This window comes from Rhinoderma darwinii, chromosome 4 (genome assembly GCF_050947455.1).
Source record: "Rhinoderma darwinii isolate aRhiDar2 chromosome 4, aRhiDar2.hap1, whole genome shotgun sequence".
In the NCBI taxonomy this organism is placed as follows: domain Eukaryota; kingdom Metazoa; phylum Chordata; class Amphibia; order Anura; family Rhinodermatidae; genus Rhinoderma; species Rhinoderma darwinii.
The window spans coordinates 350967839-350990174 of record NC_134690.1 but is presented as its reverse complement, the minus strand read 5'-3'; the positions used below and the strand labels follow the sequence as shown (position 1 = coordinate 350990174).

Below are 22336 nucleotides of genomic sequence, written 5' to 3'. Positions count from 1 at the left end.
CTGTACATGCTGCCACAGTGCCCTCTGTACATGCTGCCACAGTGCCCGCTGTACATTATGCCACAGTGATGTCAGGAGCTTGCCCAGAGCTGGAGTCCCGGAGCAGAGCCGCTTCTGGCACTCTGCCTGGGATTCCAGCTCTGCTCCTGACATCACTGTTCATATATGGACAGAGATGTCAGGGGCAACCCCAGAGCTGGAGTCCCAGGCAGAGCGCTAGTAGGCTCTTCCTGGGACTCCAGCTGTGCTCTGGGGAAGCCCCTGACATCATTGTTGATGTATGGACAGCGATGTCAGAGGCTTCCCCAGAGTCCCGGAGCAGAGCCGATAATAGCGCTCTGCCCGGGACTCCGCTCTGGGGAAGACCCTGACACACTGTCCATATATGGGCAGCGATGTCAGGGAATTCCACAGAGTCCCGGAGCAGAGGCTGTACTAGCACACTGCCCGGGACTCCGGCTCTGGGAAAGCCCCAGACATCGCTGTCCACATATGAGGGAATTCCAGAGTCTCGGAGCAGAGCCGATACTAGCAGCTCTGTGTCCCGCGGCCGCAGATGACAGCCCCAGGGGCCGCATGCTTGAGACCCCTGCTCTATCACTCCTCAAAAGTAATTTTCCCTTCTCCTGGCCTGCTACGGGTATAACATATTTGGGTGCACGTATACATTCTGATCTCTCGCAACTGTTTGCCAATAACTTTACACCTTTACTAACTTGGCATAAAAAGGAATTCTCCTGGTTTGGCAGTATTAACATTGTTAAAATGTCACTCCTCCGACCTGTCCACGTCTGAGTAGGACAATTCTTACTCGCTCCAGGGAGACAGGTGGGGTTGGTCTGCCAGACTGTCGGCTTTATTATCTCGCGTCGACTCGCGCTCGTGTCCTTGACTTTTTTCATAATCATGACTCTAAACTTTGGGTTCGTCTAGTCCAACAACTCTGTACTCGTACCCTATCTACTCTGCCATGGACCCTGCCTGGGAATAGACAGGCTCCCGCCTCCTTTGTTGTTCTCCATACTCTCTTGGCAATGCGGTTGTAACGTGTATGGCCGAGGGCCGCCGTTCAGACTTACGCTCTGACTGCCCCAGCCATGGACATCTGTATTCCCTGGCGACATCTCCCTCCAGGGAGACGCCGGCACTCACTTCCAGGTCCTTGGACCGGTTCACGCAGGGCGCGCGCGCCCCCTCGCGTGCACTGCCTTAAAGGGCCAGTACGCGTCCAGCTGTCATCTCTGAATAATTAGCCCAAATGGCTGCTGGACGATAAAAAGGGGCTCTACCCACTTGATCCTTGCCTGAGCGTTGTTGTACACCTAAGTTTGTCTTGCAAATGGTCTCCCAGTGTTTTCCAGCTCCCAGTGTTACACGTTCCTGCTGCCTGTACCCTGTATCCCGTGCTATCGAATCTACTGTGAAGGTCAAGTCGTGTCTTCTGCTTCATCCACAGTGCCACCTGCTGTAAAAGTCAAGTCGTGCCTTCCGCTACTGTCTACATTGCCTCAGGTACCCGTTCTGGACTATAGACATTGTTTTGTACCTTGTTGGCCAGCTGCTACCCCACTACGCGGTACGGCCCAGTGGGTCCACACCCCACGCCGTGACAGTACATTCAGGCCATGGACCCCGCTGGCCAATTCAAGGGCCTGTCATCCTCCCAAGCTATGCAGGCGGGCCTGCAGGATCTGCAAGCATGACAGGATCAACTCCTTGTGGCAGTAGACTCCATGGCACAGCAGATAGGGACGCTAGCTACTTCCTTCACTTCTCCTATTCAAGCTCCTCCGATCGAGCCTCCTGCTACACTTCCTGGCAGCCCCGGTTCGTAACCTCGGTTCTTGCTGCCATTGCCACCTCGGTTCCATGGAGATGCAAGTTCGTGCAGGGGGTTTCTGAACCAATGCCATATCCACTTCACTCTGCACGCCGGAGCATTCCCTTCGGACGGAGCCAGGATCACCTTCATTATATCTCTATGGGCATGGGCATGGGCGAATCCAATCTGGGAACGACAGGGACACAAGACCCGAGACTTCCAGGGGTTTGTGCGTTTGTTCCGTTCCGTATATGAGCCTGGACGAGTCTCGTCGGCATCCACTGCTATCTTTAACCTGCGCCAGGAGGACGCCTCCGTGGGCGAATACACCATCCAGTTCCGGACCCTGGCAGGAGAATTGTCCTGCAACAATGAGGCCTTGGTAGCATCGTTCTGGCATGGCCTATCGCCCGAGATCAAGGACGAACTTGCTGCTCGAGATCTACCAGGTGCCTTCGACGACCTGATTCTACTGGCTACTCGAGTGGACATAAGGCTCAGGGAGAGATCTCAAGAGATTCTACTGGAAAGACGGCTTCCTAGACTGGCGCCCAACTTCCAGCAACCCCTCTTGCCCTCTTCTTCTGCTCCGCCTGAGGTTCTGATGCAGGTGGATCGGCTTAAACTGTCCGTTCAAGAAAAACAGCGCAGGCGCACCTCTGTCTATATTGCGTCCTCGCTGGCCATGTCGTGCGTATGTGTTCCCAGAAGCCAAAGAAACCCTAACGCCTGGGATTGGTTGGAGAGACAACCCCGGGTGGTACAGCATTTAAGAGAGAACTCTCCTCCAAACTGTTCATTCCTGTGACCATGGTCGCTGGCAAGAGACCTCATCCAGTCTCTGCCTATCTGGACTCTGGCTCCGCGGCCAATTTCATCCGCCAGGACCTTGTGGATCTTCTTCAGGTGCCCACTGTTCTGCTGGAGAGACCGTTGATCTTTGCCTCGGTAGATGGACTGCCTTTGCCTGACCCAGTGTTGTCTGTGACCAAGCCGTTAAGGCTCCTAGTGGGAGCTCTTCACTCTGAGCTCATCTCCCTGTTTGTCCTGCCCAAGGCCGTCAACCCCGTGCTGCTGGGTTCACCTTGGCTCCGTCGACATGCCCCAGTCCTGGATTGGAACTCTGGAGAGGTTCTCCAGTGGGGTCCCAAGTGTCTCGACCGCTGTCTGGTGCATGTCCATCCGTCCCAGCCTTCTCCGCATCAGTCACTGGCAGGGTTGCCTCCTTGTTACTCTCAGTTCGCTGATGTCTTCAACAAGAAGGATGCAGAGACATTGCCACCACATCGAGCATATGATTGTCCTATCGACTTGGTTCCTGATTCATCCCCTCCTCGCGGTAGAGGATACCCTCTCTCCTTGCCAGAGACCCAGTCTATGTCAGCCTACATTAAGGAGAATCTGGAGAGGGGCTTCATACGAAAGTCTTCATCCCCGGCTGGAGCTGGGTTTGTCTTTGTCAAAAAGAAGGATGGATCCCTACGACCCTGCATTGACTACCGATGCCTCAACCAGATCACAGTGAAGAACAGGTACACATTGCCTTTGATTTCGGAACTCTTTGATCGCATACAGGGGGGGGGCGACATTTTTTTCCAAGCTAGACCTGCGAGGGGCTTACAATCTAGTCCGGATCCGTCAGGGTGACGAGTGGAAGACTGTATTTAATACACGTGATGGACACTACGAATATCTGGTCATTTCAAGAATTTGTCAATGACATTTTTCGTGATCTCCTCTATGTCTGTGTTGTGGTGTATTTCGATGACATTTTGATTTTTTCCCCAGATCTTGTGACTCATTAGGGTCATGTCCACCAGGTGTTGCTTCGATTAAGGGAGAATCATCTTTACGCCAAGTTGGAGAAGTGCATGTTCCAAGAGAAGTCTCTACCCTTCCTGGGCTATATCATCTGATCAGGGTCTCAAAATGGACCCTGAGAAGGTCAAGGCTGTCATGGAGTGGCCACGCCCCCAAGGCGTAAGGGCCATACAACGCTTCCTGGGATTCTCCAACTTCTACCGACTGTTCATTCCCAACTTCTCTTCTTTGACAGCCCCCATCTCTACCCTCACTAAAAAGGGTATGAACGCCAAGGTATGGACTCCAGAGGCGAAAGTCTCATTTAAAACCTTAAAAAAGGCCTTCACGTCAGCCTCTATTCTTCATCATTCTGATGTATCCCTACAGTTTTCGTTAGAGGTGGACACCTCCTCTGTTGGTGCTGGTGCACTTTTGTTCCAGAGAGGTTCGAAAGGCAAGACGGTGGTATGTGGTACTCCAAGCTGTTTTCTCCTGCAGAGCGCAACTACTCGATTGGGGATCGGGAGTTACAGGCCATCAAGCTGGCCCTGCAGGAGTGGAGACACCTACTAGAAGGCACAGCTCATCCTATCCTGGTCTCACGGACCACAAGAACTTGACCTATCTACAGACGGCTCAGCGGCTGAATCCTCATCAAGCCAGGTTGTCATTGTTTTTTGCACGGTTCCGGTTTGGAATCCACTACCGACCAGCCGACAAGAATGTGAGGGCCGATGCCTTGTCTAGGTCATTTGAAACAGAGGAAACAGTGGAGTCCCCACAGAATATTATCGATCCATCCTGCATTTATTCTGTTAACCCTCTGCACGTTCTCCTCCGGGAAGGACGTTTGTACGTCTGGCAGACAGAGGAAGAATCCTTCGCTGGGGTCACAGTTCCAAGCTGGCAGATCACGCGGGTGCCCGTAAGACCTGTCAGTTCTGGTGGCCAATGCTGCCCAAAGACGTCATGGACTTTGTCTCCTCCTGTACGGTGTGTGCAGCAAACAAAGTTGCCCACTCCAGACCAGCCGGTCTGCTCCAACCATTGCCTGTGCCCGAAGCCCCAGGGCGGCATGTTGCTATGGACTTTGTCACAGATCTGCCTCTCTCTGCGGAATGCAGTGTGATCTGGGTGGTGGTGGATTGTTTTTCGAAAATGGCTCATTTTGTTCCCCTGAATGGCCTGCCTTTTGCTGCTCGACTGGCCGACCTCTTCATTCAACACATCTTCCGTCTGCACGGCTTGCCTCTGCATATTATCTCGGATCGAGGGGTCCAGTTCACCTCGAAATTTTGGAGGGCACTCTGCGGCCTCCTCGGTGTAAAGTTGGACTTCTCCCCGGCTTATCATCCTCAGTCCAATGGACAAGTCAAAAGGGTTAACCAAATTATGGAGAACTATCTGCGGCACTTTGTCTCCAGACGGCATGATGACTGGGTGCTGACTCTACCTTCAGGGACTTTCTGCAGATATGGCCACAGACACGATCTTCTATTCTGCTGGCAGTGGACCACATGAAGAGAAAGGCAGACACTAGAAGACGAGAACCTCCCCAGTTTGTTCCAGGTACAAAAGGTCTGGCTGTCTTCCAGGAATATCTGGCTGAGGGTGCCGTCTTGCAAGTTTGCTCCCAGGTTCCTCGGACCCTTCGAGATTCTGCTACAGATCAATCCTGTATCATACAAGATTCGACTGCCTCCTACCCTCGAGATCCCCAACTCATTCCATGTCTTCTTGCTGAAACCCGTGGTCCTGAACCGCTACTCCAGAGCGCCTAGTTCCGGAGTGGCTCCTGGCAGTTCATCTGGAACTTTTGAAGTAATGGAGATCCTGGCCACCAAGAAAGTGGGAGGAAGGACGTTTTATTTGGTGGATTAGAGAGGATTTGGTCCAGAGGAGAGGTCTTGGGAGCCAGAGGAGAACATCGATGCCCCTGTCCTCGTGAAGAGATTTTGGTAATGCAGGTAAGCCAAGACAATTGATAGTCGTAGGGGATTCTATAATCAGGAAGACGGATAGAATAATTTGTTGCCAAGACCACCTCAACCGAATGGTTTGCCATCTCCCTGGTGCCAGGGTCCGGCATGTGGTGGAACGTGTGGACAAATTGCTGGGAGGGGCTGGTGATGATCCAGCTGTTGTGGTCCATGTCGGTACCAACAACCGAATAAATGGTAGGTGGAGGAGCCTTAAGAATAATTTTAAAGAACTAGGCTACAAGCTGAAGGGAAGGACCTCCAAGGTTGTATTCTCAGGAATACTGCCTGTGCCATGCGCATCACAGGAAAGACAGCGGGAACTCAGGGAGTTAAATGCATGGCTTAAGTCTTGGTGTAGAGGAGAAGGCTTTGGGTTCCTAGAGCACTGGGCTGACTTTTCATTGGGGTACAAACTGTATTCTGCAGATGATTTGCACCTAAATGGAAGGGGGTCCGCTGTGCTGGGGGAGAGAATTCTAGCTGGGGTGGTGGAGTATTTAAACTAGGGCTGAGGACAGAGGTCAATGTAGAAAAAAAGGGGTAGTCAGGTTAGAGAGGAGTCAGACTATATTGGTGGGGGGAGAAACAGACTGTGGGGAGAGGACTAGACAACAGGATAAGGAGATCTTTTTGTTACAAAACAGCAGTGTAAATAAAAATGCCCAAATAATGTCAAATCACATTTCTGATAATAAAAGTGAAAAACTGAAAGGCAAGTTAAAGTGTATGTTCACAAATGCCAGAAGTCTATCAAGCAAAATGGGGGAACTGGAGGCCTTGGTACTGTAAGAAAATATAGATATAGTTGGTGTTGCTGAAACATGGCTGGACTCTTCACATGACTGGGCTGTAAATCTACAGGGTTTTACACTGTTTCGGAAAGACAGGACAAATAGGAACGGTGGTGGTGTATATCTGTATGTGAGAAGCGATATGAAGGCGAGTGTGAAAGAGACAATAGTGGGTGAAGATTGTGAGGAGGTTGAAACCTTGTGGGTGGAACTAGAAAGGGAGGTAATCACTGAAAAAATTACTTTTGGTGAAATCTATAGACCGCCCAATATAACGGAGGAGACGGAAGGTCAGCTATATAAACAGATGGAGCAGGCTGCACAGGCGGGTACGGTAGTAATAATGGGAGATTTTAATTTCCGGGATATTAATTGGTGTCATGGTTCGGCTTCAACTGCAAAGGGGAGACATTTCCTCAACCTGTTGCAGGAAAATTTTACGGGCCAGTTTGTGGAAGACGCGACTAGAGGTGAAGCTCTGTTCGATCTGGTCATTTCTAATAATGCAGATCTTGTTGGGAATGTCAATGTTCGTGAAAACCTTGGTAACAGTGATCACAATATAGTTACATTATACCTATACTGTAAAAAACAAACACAGGCTGGAAGGGCAAAAACATTTAATTTTAAGAAAACCAATTTCCCCAGGATGAGGGCTGCAATTCAGGATATAGACTGGGAAGAACTAATGTTAAATAATGGGACAAATGATAAATGGGAGATTTTCAAATCTACTTTGGTAATTATAGTGCAAAATTTATTCCTATAGGTAACAAGTATAAACGACTAAAATTAAATCCCACATGGCTTACACCTTCTGTGAAAGGGGCAATACATGACAAAAAAAGTGCATTTAAAAAAAAAAAATCTGAGGGTACATCTGTAGCCTTTGTAAAATATAAAGAGCTTAAATAAAATCTGTAAACATGTAATAAAATTAGCAAAAATACAAAATGAAAAGCAGGTGGCCAAGGATAGTAAAACAAATCCCAAAAAATTCTGCAAGTATATAAATGCAAAAAAGACAAGGTCTGAACATGTAGGACCCCTAGATAGTGGACTAAAATTAAATCCCACATGGCTTACACCTTCTGTGAAAGGGGCAATACATGACAAAAAAAGTGCATTTAAAAAATACAAATCTGAGGGTACATCCGTAGCCTTTGTAAAATATAAAGAGCTTAATAAAATCTGTAAACATGTAATAAAATTAGCAAAACTACAAAATGAAAGGCAGGTGGCCAAGGATAGTAAAACAAATCCCAAAAAATTCTTCAAGTATATAAATGCAAAAAAGCCAAGGTCGGAACATGTAGGACCCCTAGATAGTGGTAATGGGGAGTTGGTCACAGGGGATCAAGAGAAGGCAGAGTTACTAAATGGGTTATTTAGCCCTGTATATACACAACAGAAAAAAGAGCAGCTGATGTAGATGGTGCCGGTGCTGTTAATATATAATTTGATATACTGAATTGGATGAATGTAAAAAACAAAGGAAGTAATCCAGCGCTGAGTCCAGTTGTGAGTTAAAAAGGAAACGTTGTTCCCATCTTTATTGAAGTAGTATGATTAAAAATCGTAGGGAGACGCAGTCCCAGAAAAATTGTGAGTAGGCGGTGTGCCCTGGCCTACGCGTTTCGAGCAGCTCCTGTGCTCTTAATCATGGCAAAGAAGTTCATATATACATTTAACTTGGAAAATTGTTATATAAGCTTTATGTCGGCTGTCACTCTATTAACGCATTGATTACCAAATTCATGTCCAAACTTACAATCTAGTAAAAGAATAAAAACACCCACCAAGTGTTTTTTTTTGCGTTAATAGAGTGACAGCCGACATAAAGCTTATATAACAATTTTCCAAGTTAAATGTATATATGAATATCAGGGTAGATATAATAAAATATTAAACCCTTATATACACTATTTTGATATGATTACATTTCAAATAAATTTATATAGAACTAAAAGTTTCCACTATATGTATTCTATTTACTTCTTTCCGGAAGAATACCAAAAAATCCAATGCAAAACTCAGCCGATTATATCTCTATGGTTACAGCTTTGTTAGTAGAGATTTATTTCTTTTAATACAATCTATTATATATGTACAATCTCAATCAACTGTGTCTTTGTTTATGATATTTTAATTTTAAAATTTTCTCTTTTTCAAATGTCCGTCTTTATGTTTTTCTTATGTTGAAACTGGTTGCAACTCTGGTACGTAATTGGGAATCATTCACACATAGGGACACGAGTTCAATAAAGGTTCGAATTTACTTACAACAGTGTTGAGCCGCCGGAGCCCCGTTCCTGATGCGGCTGTTCTCGGTCCGCCTTCTGGCTGCGACTTTCTATGTTCTACACTGCAATAAGCCGTGTGTTAGTAAATTACCCAAAACAGGGATTCACATGCATAAACATTATATAAAATCCCAAAAAGAATTAAAAAATTGAAAAATTGAAAAATAAATAACAAATACATGGGTATTATAATGACCCTAGGGTTTGTGCATAGTGTTTATTTATATACCTGGAAGGGTTAACTGCCGTATCTAACCACCAGAACACACACATAGGGTGACCTTGATTAACCACCTGGTAAGGCTTTTTCAGCTCCACCTATCTAAAACCAACTATATAAACCCATACTCTCGTGTCCCAGTGAGTGAATGAATGCCATGATTAAGAGCACCAGCCGTGCTCGAAACGCGTAGGCCCATTACACCTACCAAATACTGCCTTGATGCCAAGCCTGTTACCGAATTTTAAACAAGTTTTTTGGATACCAATAAAATTGGGAATACGTTCCTTTTTAAATCACACCATTGCAGCGCTGGATCAAATCCTTTCTTTTGTACTAAATAAGTAATACTCATACTGTTTAAATACAGATAGCATCTTGTGAAATAATGTGCTCACAACCAAAGGACACATAAAACTCAGTAGTAGTCAGGCCTGGTAAAAACCAAGATGTTAGAAGAATATGTATATATTAGATAAAGGGATAAATGTCCAAAGGTTCAAAGAAACGCCGCAAAAGTGAACCCTCGTTAAGACCACCTGGACTAAGGGTCCCCAAGCGATGGATCCAGCGTGCCTCCTCCTGTAACAATCTACAATCTAAATTCCCTGCTCTGGGGCCCAGTTTAATCTAAGTAATCCCCCAGAATTGTAGGGAACGAACATCACCATCATGTGTCTAGATAGTGGTGTATCGTCTTTTTGATTTATGGTACTCAGATGTTTCGAAATTCTCCTCCTTAGTTCTGGTTATGGTTTTACCCACATACAGCTTAGGGCACGGACACTTGGCTACATAAATTACACCTTTACTCTGGCAGTTGATGAATTGTCTCACTTGATAGGAACGGCCATCAAGTGGGTTAGTAAATTGCTTGACAGTAGGCATGAGATAACAGAAAGAACATCGGCCACATGGATAAGAGCCAATAGTCGATGATTTCAGCCAACATTTTGATGCCACAGTAGATCTGGAATGATGACTATGCACCAGGTAGTCCCGCAGGTTCCTACCTCTGCGATAAGTTATGCTAGGAGTAGGGGGGACTACATCCTGAAGATCAGGGTCAGCCAAAAGAATTGGCCAATGTCGATGTAGGATCTCACAGACCTGTTGAGAGCCAGTGTCGAAAGTACCAATACATCTGATATTAGTTAGTCCCACGGATTTAGTAGTAGTTATAGATTGATGAGCACCATGAGGTTTCCGTTCGCATAACAGTTCCCTTCTATCTGTGGCTCTTGCTCTGGCATATGCTTTGTGTAGAACTTTACATATATTATATATTACGAATGATGGCAGCTTTCTTGTCCAAAAGGATCAATTCAGAAACATTGTCCGCGGAGGCAGCTTATGTATTTTCTACAGACAATATCCCATTACATCAATTTGATATACATACTGCTTTTAAAGATCTACAAAAAACCTATCAGAAATACATTAGATCTTGTTGGGAAATTGCTAGCCTCGAGACCTATATACAACAGAAAATTGTGTATAGGGGGCTCCGCATTAACATTACCCCCAATTCTTATCGCAGTGACGCAGAATTTGTTAAGGGCTGGGAGGAGCTCCTCACACAGAGCTCTTTACGACTTTTGCAATATATTTTGGACTTTGAAATGCGTGATTATAATAAAACTGCTCTTCAGTTGGAGAAGGAAATTGGGGACATTCAGGGATTCAATACTTTGAGCGAGTTTAGTAATTGCGAGATTCAATTACAAAAAAATATAGAAAAATTACAGGCTGAAATAAAAGAGAGGTTCACTGAAGTAACAATTGAGTAAAAAATACCTTTTAATAGTAACTTGTTAAAAACAGGGGTAACACACCACTGTGACATAAGCCCCACCGTGATTATTAAAAAATGTATTAAACAAAAAACACTGAGTCATTATGATGCATATATCTCGGTGTTTGTAACGATATTTTGTCTGGAATCAGCATATATCCAGGGCACACCAGTAGTACAATCCCCAAATAAAGCACAGGTGTCCGAATAAATCGGATCTCCTAGTGCTGGGTGTAACACAATATGACTGTCCCCAATGCAAACATTCCATAAACAATAAACGACCCTACGCGTTTCAGATACTCATCCTCAGGGGTCCGTATCTTGGTAACTCTGGCCTCTTCACCAGCGATAGTGATATTCAACAGCAGATATTCTGCTGTGCGTCACGGCAAGATGCACGTATCGATGTCAACGGCATTGTGCTTTATTTGGGGATTGTACTACTGGTGTGCCCTGGATATATGCTGATTCCAGACAAAATATCGTTACAAACACCGAGATATATGCATCATAATGACTCAGTGTTTTTTGTTTAATACATTTTTTAATAATCACGGTGGGGCTTATGTCACAGTGGTGTGTTACCCCTGTTTTTAACAAGTTACTATTAAAAGGTATTTTTTACTCAATTGTTACTTCAGTGAACCTTATAATTTCTTTCATATTGTGGGAGCACAATTAAATTTTTATCAAACTATACAGTGAAATTTGAAATAAAAGAGAGGAAGCATCGCAAGTACGTTAGAGATCGCAGAGATTTCGATACTGGTCAGGCATATACGTATAAAACACAGTCACACTTTGCTCCTAAACGTGTACAGGTCTTCACTGATTTCTCTGATTCCGAGGTATCTGGTACCGACGAATCTGTGCGCTCTCCCAGTTCTAGACTTGGCACTAAACGTAAAATTAAAAACAATAGATTCAACAACTCCAAAAGAAGCACTGTGCAGACTAGATCAAATACGAAATGCCAGCCAAATTCGACCCCCACCATTACTTCAAATTCTCTATTATCAGCCTTCTCTGCACCATCAGTCTCTGCTACCTCAATCATACCATCGACCCCTCGAACAACTGGCATTACCTCCAGCCAAAATGTTACAATTACCAAATGCCCTACGGGCGTTACCAAGACAAGTGGACCCCTCAATACGTTTCCTTTTTCAGGACCTGCCAATCCTCGGTGGAACCTGGGCTAATGTTATCACAATCTACTCCCACTGCTCCAACTAGAAGTGACGAAATGCAGGTGTATAATATCCTCTCCCATGGGACTTCCTAGGGGCGGGGACTACTACAGATGTGTGGGGATTTGCTTGCTCTACTCATGTCTCTGCAAGGTGCATACCTGCTTCTTATTTACTCATGATAATCCGGAACCGGAGTCCAGGTTCACCATGAACACCCCCCCCCCCCTCCCCCTTGCCTCTTCTTTGCCCTTGTCAGTTTCCCATTCTATCTTCTCCTTCCCTTCTTGTGTCTGTTTCAAGTGGTCATTGGCTTCCTGTGATTGCGCTCACTTACTTTTGCCATTGCATTTTAGGACGTATGAGAAGCTGAACTGTTGTATTTTTATTTTCTTTCTTAAAGAGGCTCTGTCACCAGATTATAAATGCTCTATCTCCTACATAATCTTATCGGCGCTGTAATGTAGATAACAGCAGTGGTTTTTATTTTGAAAAACGATCATTTTTGAGCAAGTTATGAGCTAGTTTAGATTTATGCTAATGAGTTTCTCAATGGACAACTGGGCGTGTTTTTACTTTTTACCAACAGGGCGTTGTACAGAGGAGTGTATGAGGCTGACCAATCAGTGACCCATCAGTGTCATACACTTCTCATTGTTCCAGCCCAGCATGATCCACAGCACAGTGTGATTGTGCAGTGAAAGAAGCTGGGCTGGAACAATGAGAAAGTGTAGGACACTGATTAGTCACTGATTGGTCAGCCACAGATTATGTAGGAGATAGGGCATTTATAATCTGGTGACAGAGCCTTAAGCAATGCTCCTTTCTCATATGCTTCCTTAGACTGCTGTAGTATTTTTCAATCTCCATAGGATGTGATGTTCACCCTCATGTTTGGGCTGTGCCCTCATTTGTCAGGTTCTTTCTATTGTGTGGACACATTTTCCCTGTGTTTGTACCTGTTTGTATTAAAACCAATAAAAAATGTAATATGAAAAAAAGTGAGGCTCAGGATTTAACCACACGTATTAGAACTAGAGGATACTCTAAAAAGATTATAAAAAGGGTTATAATAGAGCCATGAGAAGTGACAGGAAGGATATCCTCGACAGATCCAAAAAGGATGGTAGTGACAACAGAGTACAATTCATCTCCAGATATGGATCTCACTGGAGCCTGTTGAGAAATGTAATGATTAAAAACTGGTCACATTTGACATTGGACTAGAGAATTGGGACAATAGTAGGTAACATCCCCAGTATGGTCCCAAAAAGGGCCCAGACGTTAAAAGATCTTATGGTGAGTTCAGAGTTCAAAAGAAAGACCCCCAGTAACCAATTATGGTTAACGAACCGCCCAAAAGGGATGTATATGTGTGGTTCTTGTAATTGTTGTAAATATGCCCTGAAACCTTTTATGAAAGTAAATTTAAGAGAGAATTTAAAGTCCATAATTTTATCAATTGTCGCTCTGCTATGGTTGTATATTCAATTGTGTGCCCATGTGGAAAACAATGTATCAGTAAAATGAAGAGAGCGCTACAAATGCGCATAAGTGAACATATATCGGATATTACGAGGGGGGAAATAAAAAATCCACTGGCTGCACATTTTAAGACCCACCATAAACAATCGCCATCTGGCTTGAAATTTATGGGGATCTATCAGTTATCCAGTGATAGGAGAGGCGGGGATCAAAATAGTTTCTTTTTGCAACAATAAACTATGTGGATCTATACATTGGGTACCCTATTACCTAAGGCTCTCAATAATTAAATAGAGTTTATCATGTTTCTTTTAACCCCTTAAGGACGCAGCCTAGTTTGGGCCTTAAGGCTCAGAGCCCATTTTTCAAATCTGACATATTTCACTTTATGTGGTAATAACGTCGGAATGCTTAAACCTATCCAAGCGATTCTGAGATTGTTTTCTCGTGACACTTTGGGCTTCATGTTCGTGGTAAAATTTGGTCGATATATTCAGTCTTTATTTGTGAAAAATTGCAAAATTTAGAGAAAATTTACAAAAAATAGCATTTTTCAGAATTTAAATGCATCTGCTTGAAAAACAGACGGTTATACCACCCAAAATAGTTACTAGTTCACATTTCCCATATGTCTACTTAAGATTGGCATCGTTTTTTGAACATTATTTTATAATTCTTGGACGTTGCAAGGCTTAGAACATAAACAGCAATTTCTCATATTCTTAAGAAAATTTCAAAAGCCTTTTTTTGAAGGTACCGGTTCAGTTCTGAAGTGGATTTGAGGGGCCTATGTATTAGAAACCCCCATAAAACACCCCATTTTAAAAACTAGACCCCTCAAAGTATTCAAAACAGCATATAGAAAGTTTTTTAACCCTTCAGGCATTTCACAGGAATTAAAGCAAAGTGGAAATGAAATTTGCAAATTTCATTTTTTCTGCTGAATTTCAAATTTATTAATTTTTTTTCTGTAACACAGAAGGTTTTACCAGAGAAATACTACTAAATATGTATTGTCCAAATTCTGCAGTTTTTATAAATGTCCCACATGTGGCCCTACTGCGCTCGTGGACTAAAACACAAGCCCTAGAAGCAAAGAAGCACCTAGTGCATTTTAAGGCCTCTTTTTTATTAGAATATATTTTAGGCAGCATGCCAGGTTTGAAGAGGTGTTGAGGTATCAAAACAATGGAAACCCACCAGAAGTGACCCCATTTTGGAAACTACACCCCTCAAGGAATTCATTTATGGTTTTTGTTATCATTTTGACCGCACAGTTTTTTCACAGCACCTATTTGAATTGGGCTGTGAAATGAAAAAAAAGATATTTTTTCCAATAAGATGTAATTTTTGATCAAAATTTCTTATTTTCACAGGGAAAAACATACCCCATTTTGTTGCCCAATTTGTCCTTAGTGCGGCAATACCCCATTTGTGGTGATAAACTGCCGTTTGGGCCCATGGGAGGGCTCAGAAGGAAAGGAGCGCTATGTGTTTGTTGGAGTCCAGATTTTGCTGGATTGGTTTTCGGGTGCCATGTCGCATTTGCAGAGCCCCAGAGGTATCAAAGCAATGGAAACCCACCAGAAGTGACCCCATTTTGGAAACTACACCCCTCAAGGAATTCATTTATGGTTTTTGTTATCATTTTGACCGCACAGTTTTTTCACAGCACCTATTTGAATTGGGCTGTGAAATGAAAAAAAAGATATTTTTTCCAATAAGATGTAATTTTTGATCAAAATTTCTTATTTTCACAGGGAACAACATACCCCATTTTGTTGCCCAATTTGTCCTTAGTGCGGCAATACCCCATTTGTGGTGATAAACTGCCGTTTGGGCCCATGGGAGGGCTCAGAAGGAAAGGAGCGCTATGTGTTTGTTGGAGTCCAGATTTTGCTGGATTGGTTTTCGGGTGCCATGTCGCATTTGCAGAGCCCCAGAGGTATCAAAGCAATGGAAACCCACCAGAAGTGACCCCATTTTGGAAACTACACCCCTCAAGGAATTCATTTATGGTTTTTGTTATCATTTTGACCGCACAGTTTTTTCACAGCACCTATTTGAATTGGGCTGTGAAATGAAAAAAAAGATATTTTTTCCAATAAGATGTAATTTTTGATCAAAATTTCTTATTTTCACAGGGAACAACATACCCCATTTTGTTGCCCAATTTGTCCTTAGTGCGGCAATACCCCATTTGTGGTGATAAACTGCCGTTTGGGCCCATGGGAGGGCTCAGAAGGAAAGGACCACCATTTGGCCTACTGGAGCTTTTCTGGTGCTAAGTCATGTATGCAGAAGCCCCTGAGGTACCAGTAGAGTTGAAACCCCCGAGAAGTGACCCCATTTTAAAAACTACACCTCTTAAGACATTCATCTAGAGGTGTAGTGAGCATTTTGACCCCACAGGTACTGTGTAAAAGATAATGCGCAGCAGATGGTGCAGAGTGAGATTTGCAATTTTATATATATATATATATATGGCATGTCAGTGTCCGATATAGTGTGCCCAGCATGCGCCACCGGAGATATACACCCCTTAAATTGTAGTGTGTGTTCTCCTGGGTACGGCAATACCCTACATGTGGCTGTTATCAGCTGCCTGGGCACACAGCAGGGCTCAGAAGGGAAAGATGAGGGGGGTAAGCTGTGCGGAGTGCATCAGGGTAAATTAAAAATCAAGGGATGTATGATACATTTTAAAACAATCTTTTATACAGAGCCCTGTTTTTTCGGGACACGTGTCACATTGGTATATTGTGTTCTTCCTTATCCCCCTCTTATAGCAGACTCTGCACCTCTTTTGACTCTTTCCCTTTCCACCGGTTTGGGGAACTTCTCTTGGAAAGTGTTGCCCTGGTACGATGCCTGTGGCCTCGCTTCCAGAAGTACTGGGTGCCCCCCCTTCCTGGTCCCTAAAGATTAGATCTTGAAATTCCAGGAAAGTTCCCCTCTGGCCTGCACATCGACGTAGCACGTACGCATTGTACAAAGCTATCTGTATGATGTGCCCGGCCAGCTTCTTATACCACACCGCATGGCGCTGTAGGGCTTCAGGACTTGATTTGACAAGTCCTTCCCTCCCATGTACCTATTGTAGTCCAGGATGCAGTCTGGTTTGGGGGTGTCCTTTCCTTCATATATCCTAAACCTGTAGGTATACCCTGATGCACTCTCGCACAGCTTATACATCTTCACGCCATACCTTGCCCTCTTACCCGGCAGGTACTCGCGGAATTGAACCCTCGCTTTAAAATGTACCAGGGACTCATCAATAGAAATACACTTCTCGGGGGTGTATGCTGGGAAAACCGGGCACTGGAACGGTCTAATAGGGGTCTCCGTTTATACAAACGGTCAAAATGGGGTCATCTCGGGGTGGGCACGACTCATTATCAGTATAATGTGAGAAGCGAAGTATTGCCTCATTTATTTATTTTTTTAGGTTCCAGTTCAGTTCTGAAGTTGCTTTGAGGGGCCCATATATTAGAAACCCCTATCAAACACCCCATTTTAGAAACTAGACCCCTCAAAGTATTCACAACAGCATATAGAAAGTTTATGAACCCTTTAGGTGTTTCACAGAAATTTAGAGCAAAGTAGAGGTGACATTTACTTTTTTTTTTTTGTCAGAAAATCCTCTTTATACCATTTTTTTTATAACACAAAAGGATTTATCAGAGAAACGCAACTTAATACTTATTGCCCAGATTCTGCAGTTTAGAGAAATATCCCACACGTGGCCCTCGGGCCGGTAATGGACTGAAGCACCGGCCTCCGAAGCAAAAGAACACCTAGTGGATTTTGAGCCCTCTTTTTTATTAGGCACCATGTCCGGTTTGAAGAGGTCTTGTGGTGCCAAAACAGTGGAAAACCCCCAAAAGTGACCCCAATTTGGAAACTAGAGACCTTGAGGAATCCATTGCAGTTTTCATGTCATGCATGCAACTTTTTGATCAGTCTTTATTCTATTTTTATGTGGCGCGGTGACTAAAAAACCGCAATTCTACTATTGTTTTTTTGTTCTATTTTTTTCACAGCGTTCACCGTGCGCTATAAATGACACATTCACTTCATTCTGCGGGGCGATACGATTACGGCGATACCAGATGTTTATAGTTTTTTTATGTCTTATGGCGTTTGCACAATAAAATACGTTTTGTAAACAATCATTCACTTTTTGTGTTACCATGTTGTAAGAGCCAGAACGTTTTTATTTTTCCTTCAAAAAAGCCGTGCGAGGACTTATTTTTTGCGTAACGAACTGTAGATTCGATCAGCACCATTTTTCGGTACATGCGACTTTTTGATCTCTTTTTATTCCATTTTTTGGGAGGTGAAGTGACCAAACAATTGTGATTGTGGTGCGGTTTATTATTTATTTTTTTTACGGCGTTCACCGCGCGGGATAAATAACGAAATAATTTTGTAGTTCAGGCCGTTACGGACGCGGCGATACCAATTATGTATAGTTTATTTGTTTATTTATTTATTTTAATAATAAAGACTGACAAGGGAAAAAGGGGGATTTTTACTTTTATTACTTTTAAAACTTTTATTTTCTTATTTTTACACAACTTTTTTTAACTTTTTTTTAACTTTTTTACTTTGTCCCATTAGGGGACTTGAGGGCAGGAGGCCCTGATCGCTATTCTAATACACTGCACTACATGCGTAGTGCAGTGTATTAGAACTGTCAGCTACTCACTGACAGCAAGCATAGTGGGTCCTGACTCTGTCAGGACCCACTAGGCTTCCGTCTATGGCATAGCCGGACGCCATTTTTTGGTGTCCGGTTGCTATAGTCACCATCGCCGGCCGCTATCGTGTAGCAGGCCGGCGATGGCGGATTAACCCCTAAGAAGCCGCGATCGCTATTGAACGCGGCTTCTGAGGGGTTAAATCTGCGGGGACCACCGCGATCGGTCCCGGCACATTGAGCAGTGATAGTCTGCTGTCGGAAACAGCAGCTATCACAGCTCATGCACGCGCCCCGCGCGAACGGCGCCGTGTTTACTCCATGACATACTATTATGTCATGGAGCGCGAACGATGCACTTACCATGACATAATAGTATGTCCTGGAGCGTTAAGGGGTTAATGTATTTTTTTGGGGGGAGGGGGCTCTGTGGCGATGGATGGGTGGATGTTTTCTGGGTTGGCTGTATACCAGTGCCCCAGGTTATTTCCGGGCATCCATTGCCACCAAAGGCCTTCCCCCCTTTTTTCTTTTGTGCATTAGTTATATTGGTATTTAGATATAGGGGGAATATTGTGAAGATGATTTCAAGTTCCTCGGACCTATTCTGATAGAGGGGTTTAAGTGTGGTATTTTGATCTGCTCCTGGCTGGTGGGGACCCAGTCCCTGCCCGTTATTGGGTTTTGGACTCTCTCCATGCCATCCCTGAGCAGACCTAAAGCTGTATATTTGGATTTATTTTATATTTATTATTTTTATTTCCATATTAACACCCCCCCCCCTCTTAATTAATAAATTTTTCAATTTTCAATAGTCATAGTGGTATTTGGAAATACGGGGAATATTGAGAAGATGTTTTCAAGTTCCACAGTCCCATTATGATAGAGGGGTTCAAGTGCAGTTTTTTGATCTGGTCCTGGCTGATGGGGACCCGGTCCCTGCCCTTTATGGGGTTTTGGACTTTCTTCCTGCCATCCCCAAGTTGTACAGTATATTAGGATTTATTTTATTTTATATTTATTTTTATATTTTTTTTAATATCAATTATTTTTATTTTCTTTATTATTATTATATTTTATATATTTTTTATATATTTTTATTTATACATTTGTTTTCTGTTATTTATTTTGTATTTCGTGTTTATTTTTTGTTTTTTGGTGAGGACACCTCTGATTGCTTATAAATTCCACAGGAAATGATATTCTGTGTCATTTGTATTTGTTTCTTATGGGATTGTTTATATAATGTGTTAAATGAATCTACTCAAATTACATTTTGTAAAAATTACGTAAAAGACCGATTGTAGGGACACATTCCCTTTAAGCTAGGCACTATAAAGATGCCATATTTCTTTGTAGTAATGGAATCGCTCTGAGGAAATCCCGTTTAGGGATGAAACGCGTCAGCTGAACGGTAAATTAGGTGCTTATGGCAGGTAGTGACGTCAATGCTGCCTAAGCAATCACAGGTGGTGTGGAAACGCCACATGAAAAGAGCACTACACAATTTTTACTATCTCCTATATTCCTGGAATTTCACTCACCTTTGGTTTGAGGACTACTTGCTTTTGTTGATCTCCCGAAAAATCCTTGAGGAGCACTAGACGGAGATGGATTAGACCAGGCCCGGTAAAAGATTAGTTGGATAAAGTCCATCTATCCCTGTCTTCCTTGGCTCTAAACATAGCCGACAAGGAAGGCACTCTCTGGGAATGTCAGAATGTGCAGGTTGGAATCACAATCCTGGATCAGATGAGTATACCTGGGTATCTTCTGTTCTGATATATTACTCTGTATATAACATTTCTTTGGTTAAAGGACAGACTGTGCTGTGCTGCCAAAAAAAAAAGCATATTTAAAAAATGGCGTGGATGAAGATATCCGTAGCATCAAACCACTATAGACAATATCCCTGTAGATAATACCACTCATACTTTTTTTTTTTTAAACTTTTTTTTTATTGAGTTTTACATATATCTTTAACATACATATAATATAATATTATAGCAGAAATGTACAATACATCACATTATTTATACCCTGAAACTGGTACAGCTATGGTACATAGTCTTTCTTCCGCTGGTAAGTCCAAACTTTTCTAATTTATAGAGCTATTGCAGCTTTGGCAACAGATTACACATACAAAACCAAAAACATTTAACACATTAACTATGGTAGCCTAACCAATAATTCCTCATTTGTCTCTTCTCTTGCTCCTTTTATGTCTTGCTTTCAATGTGTTCCTATCTGACTGTTTGATTCTGCTGTTTTTAGTTTCCCTAATGTCCCTTTAATATCTTCGATGAGATACCATTTAGTTTGTCTAAAACCTTCCATCGTTTTTGCTATATCGGATTCTGTCATTTGTTCTAAAAATGGCCTCCATTTTCTAAAAAATTTCACCGTCCCCCGCTCTTTGTGCCTTAGTGCTTCCATTCTGTCCGAATGTAAATATCCATGTAGTTGCTGGACTAATTGTTCCATCTTTGGGGTGTTAGTTTCCAACCAATTTTTCAGGATGCACCTCTTGGCTATAAGTATTATTATGTGTGCTAACGGCGGTATGCGTTGCAATATTCCCTCTTCTGCAGTGTCCACTAACGCTATTGAATGAAATAATAACAGCGTCGGGCTCAATGGAATAGTTTTACCCCATAGCTTCTTGATATATGTTAATACTTCCGTCCAATATCCCTGAGTAGCCGAACACAACCAGATACCATGATATAAGTCTGTGTGCGGCTGAGCACACTTTGGGCAGGAATGTATCCTATTTGGATTTTCAGCTGTGGGTGGTATATTAAAAGCATAAATGGCTGCATGTATCAGTCTAAATTGTGTCTCCCTCCACACTTCATTAATCACATGCTTTCTCACTGTTTGCCATCCCTCCAGTAATTGTTCATTTATATCTGGGGTTTTGAAAATACGTCTCCAATATGGAAATTGATTTTTATTTTCTAGTTTTACATAAATACCTTTCATTGCCCGGTATAATTCCGACAGGGACTTCCTATGGGAATCTTCTCCCACTAGTGTATCAAAGGGATTGTCTATTATTTCTTTTTCTAAATTCCCCACCAGCTTCGTACAAAAAGCTCTAATTTGCATATATTGTAAAAAATGAGTTTGCTGAATTCCATATTCACTCCCCAGTTCTGTTAGCGTCTTTAACCTTGGTTCCGTCCCATGCAATACATGTTCTACTGTGTCTATCCCTTTGTTTTTCCATGCCTTAAATAGACTGCTAGACTGCCCCGCCGGAAACCGGGCATCATTCCAAAGGGGCAAATACTTAGATAACTGGAAGGAAAGGCCCTGTTTTTTCCTCACTTCCTTCCAACACATTATTGTGTCACGTAATATGACTGAGGACTTGACCTTTTGAGGTAGGTGTCCTAGCTTAGTGTGTAACAAAGCCCGGAGATCATATTCTCCCGCCAGAGCCGACTCCAAGTTTCTATTCGAATAGTGGCTAGTTTTATGTATCCAGTCCAGGACATGGCGGAAAAGGCTAGCTATATTATAACCTCTCAAGTGTGGTATGTTCACCCCCCCTTGCCAATGATATCCCTGTAATTTTAGCAATGACACTCTAGGGCGCTTATTCATCCATATGAATTTCGTTATGGCCGAATTGAAGGCATTTACATCTTTATGTTTTAGCAACAGAGGCAGTGTTTGCAGTGGATATAGTAATCTCGCAAAGGAAATCATTTTGACCAAATGGCATCTCCCAAACATGGACAATGGTAAAGCCATCCATCTTTGTAGTTCCACTTTTATTTTGCTGAAAATGGGTTCGTAATTTAGTTGGTATAGCGTTCCTGTGCTCCGCCCTATATGTATTCCCAGATATTTTATTCGTGTTTTTGCTATTTTAATTCCCAGTCGCTGAAGGTTTTCGTCTGCTGTGTGATTATGATGTGTTAAACCTAAAAGTTCACACTTGCTTGTGTTAATTTTCAGTCCCGCATGTTTTCCATATTCCTGAATCACTTCAAATACTCTAGGCAAGTGCCTGGACGGTTGGGAAAGAAACAACAGAATGTCATCTGCAAAGACCGCTGTCTTAACTTCCATTTCGCCTACTTGGATCCCTGAGTATATCTGCCCTCGCTCCAGAACCCGTATCAGAGGCTCCAAAGCAAGGTCAAATAAAAGTGGTGACAAGGGACACCCCTGCCGTGTGCCTTTTGACAACTTAAACATTTTTGATCTAATGCCCGGAGTGCAAACT

The 22336-nt window shown here is 43.1% G+C and overlaps 1 long non-coding RNA gene across 1 annotated transcript in view; it reads right to left on the bottom strand.

The window, feature by feature from the left end:
* The window catches only part of LOC142761305 (uncharacterized), a 65300-nt gene that overhangs the window by 19508 nt on the left and 23456 nt on the right, over positions 1 to 22336 (bottom strand). The window contains exons 2-3 of the long non-coding RNA XR_012883598.1: positions 19641 to 19930; positions 8682 to 8763 (exon numbers count right to left, since the gene is read on the bottom strand). This is a non-coding gene — a long non-coding RNA (uncharacterized LOC142761305). The remainder of the gene's footprint in view (positions 1 to 8681; positions 8764 to 19640; positions 19931 to 22336) is intronic.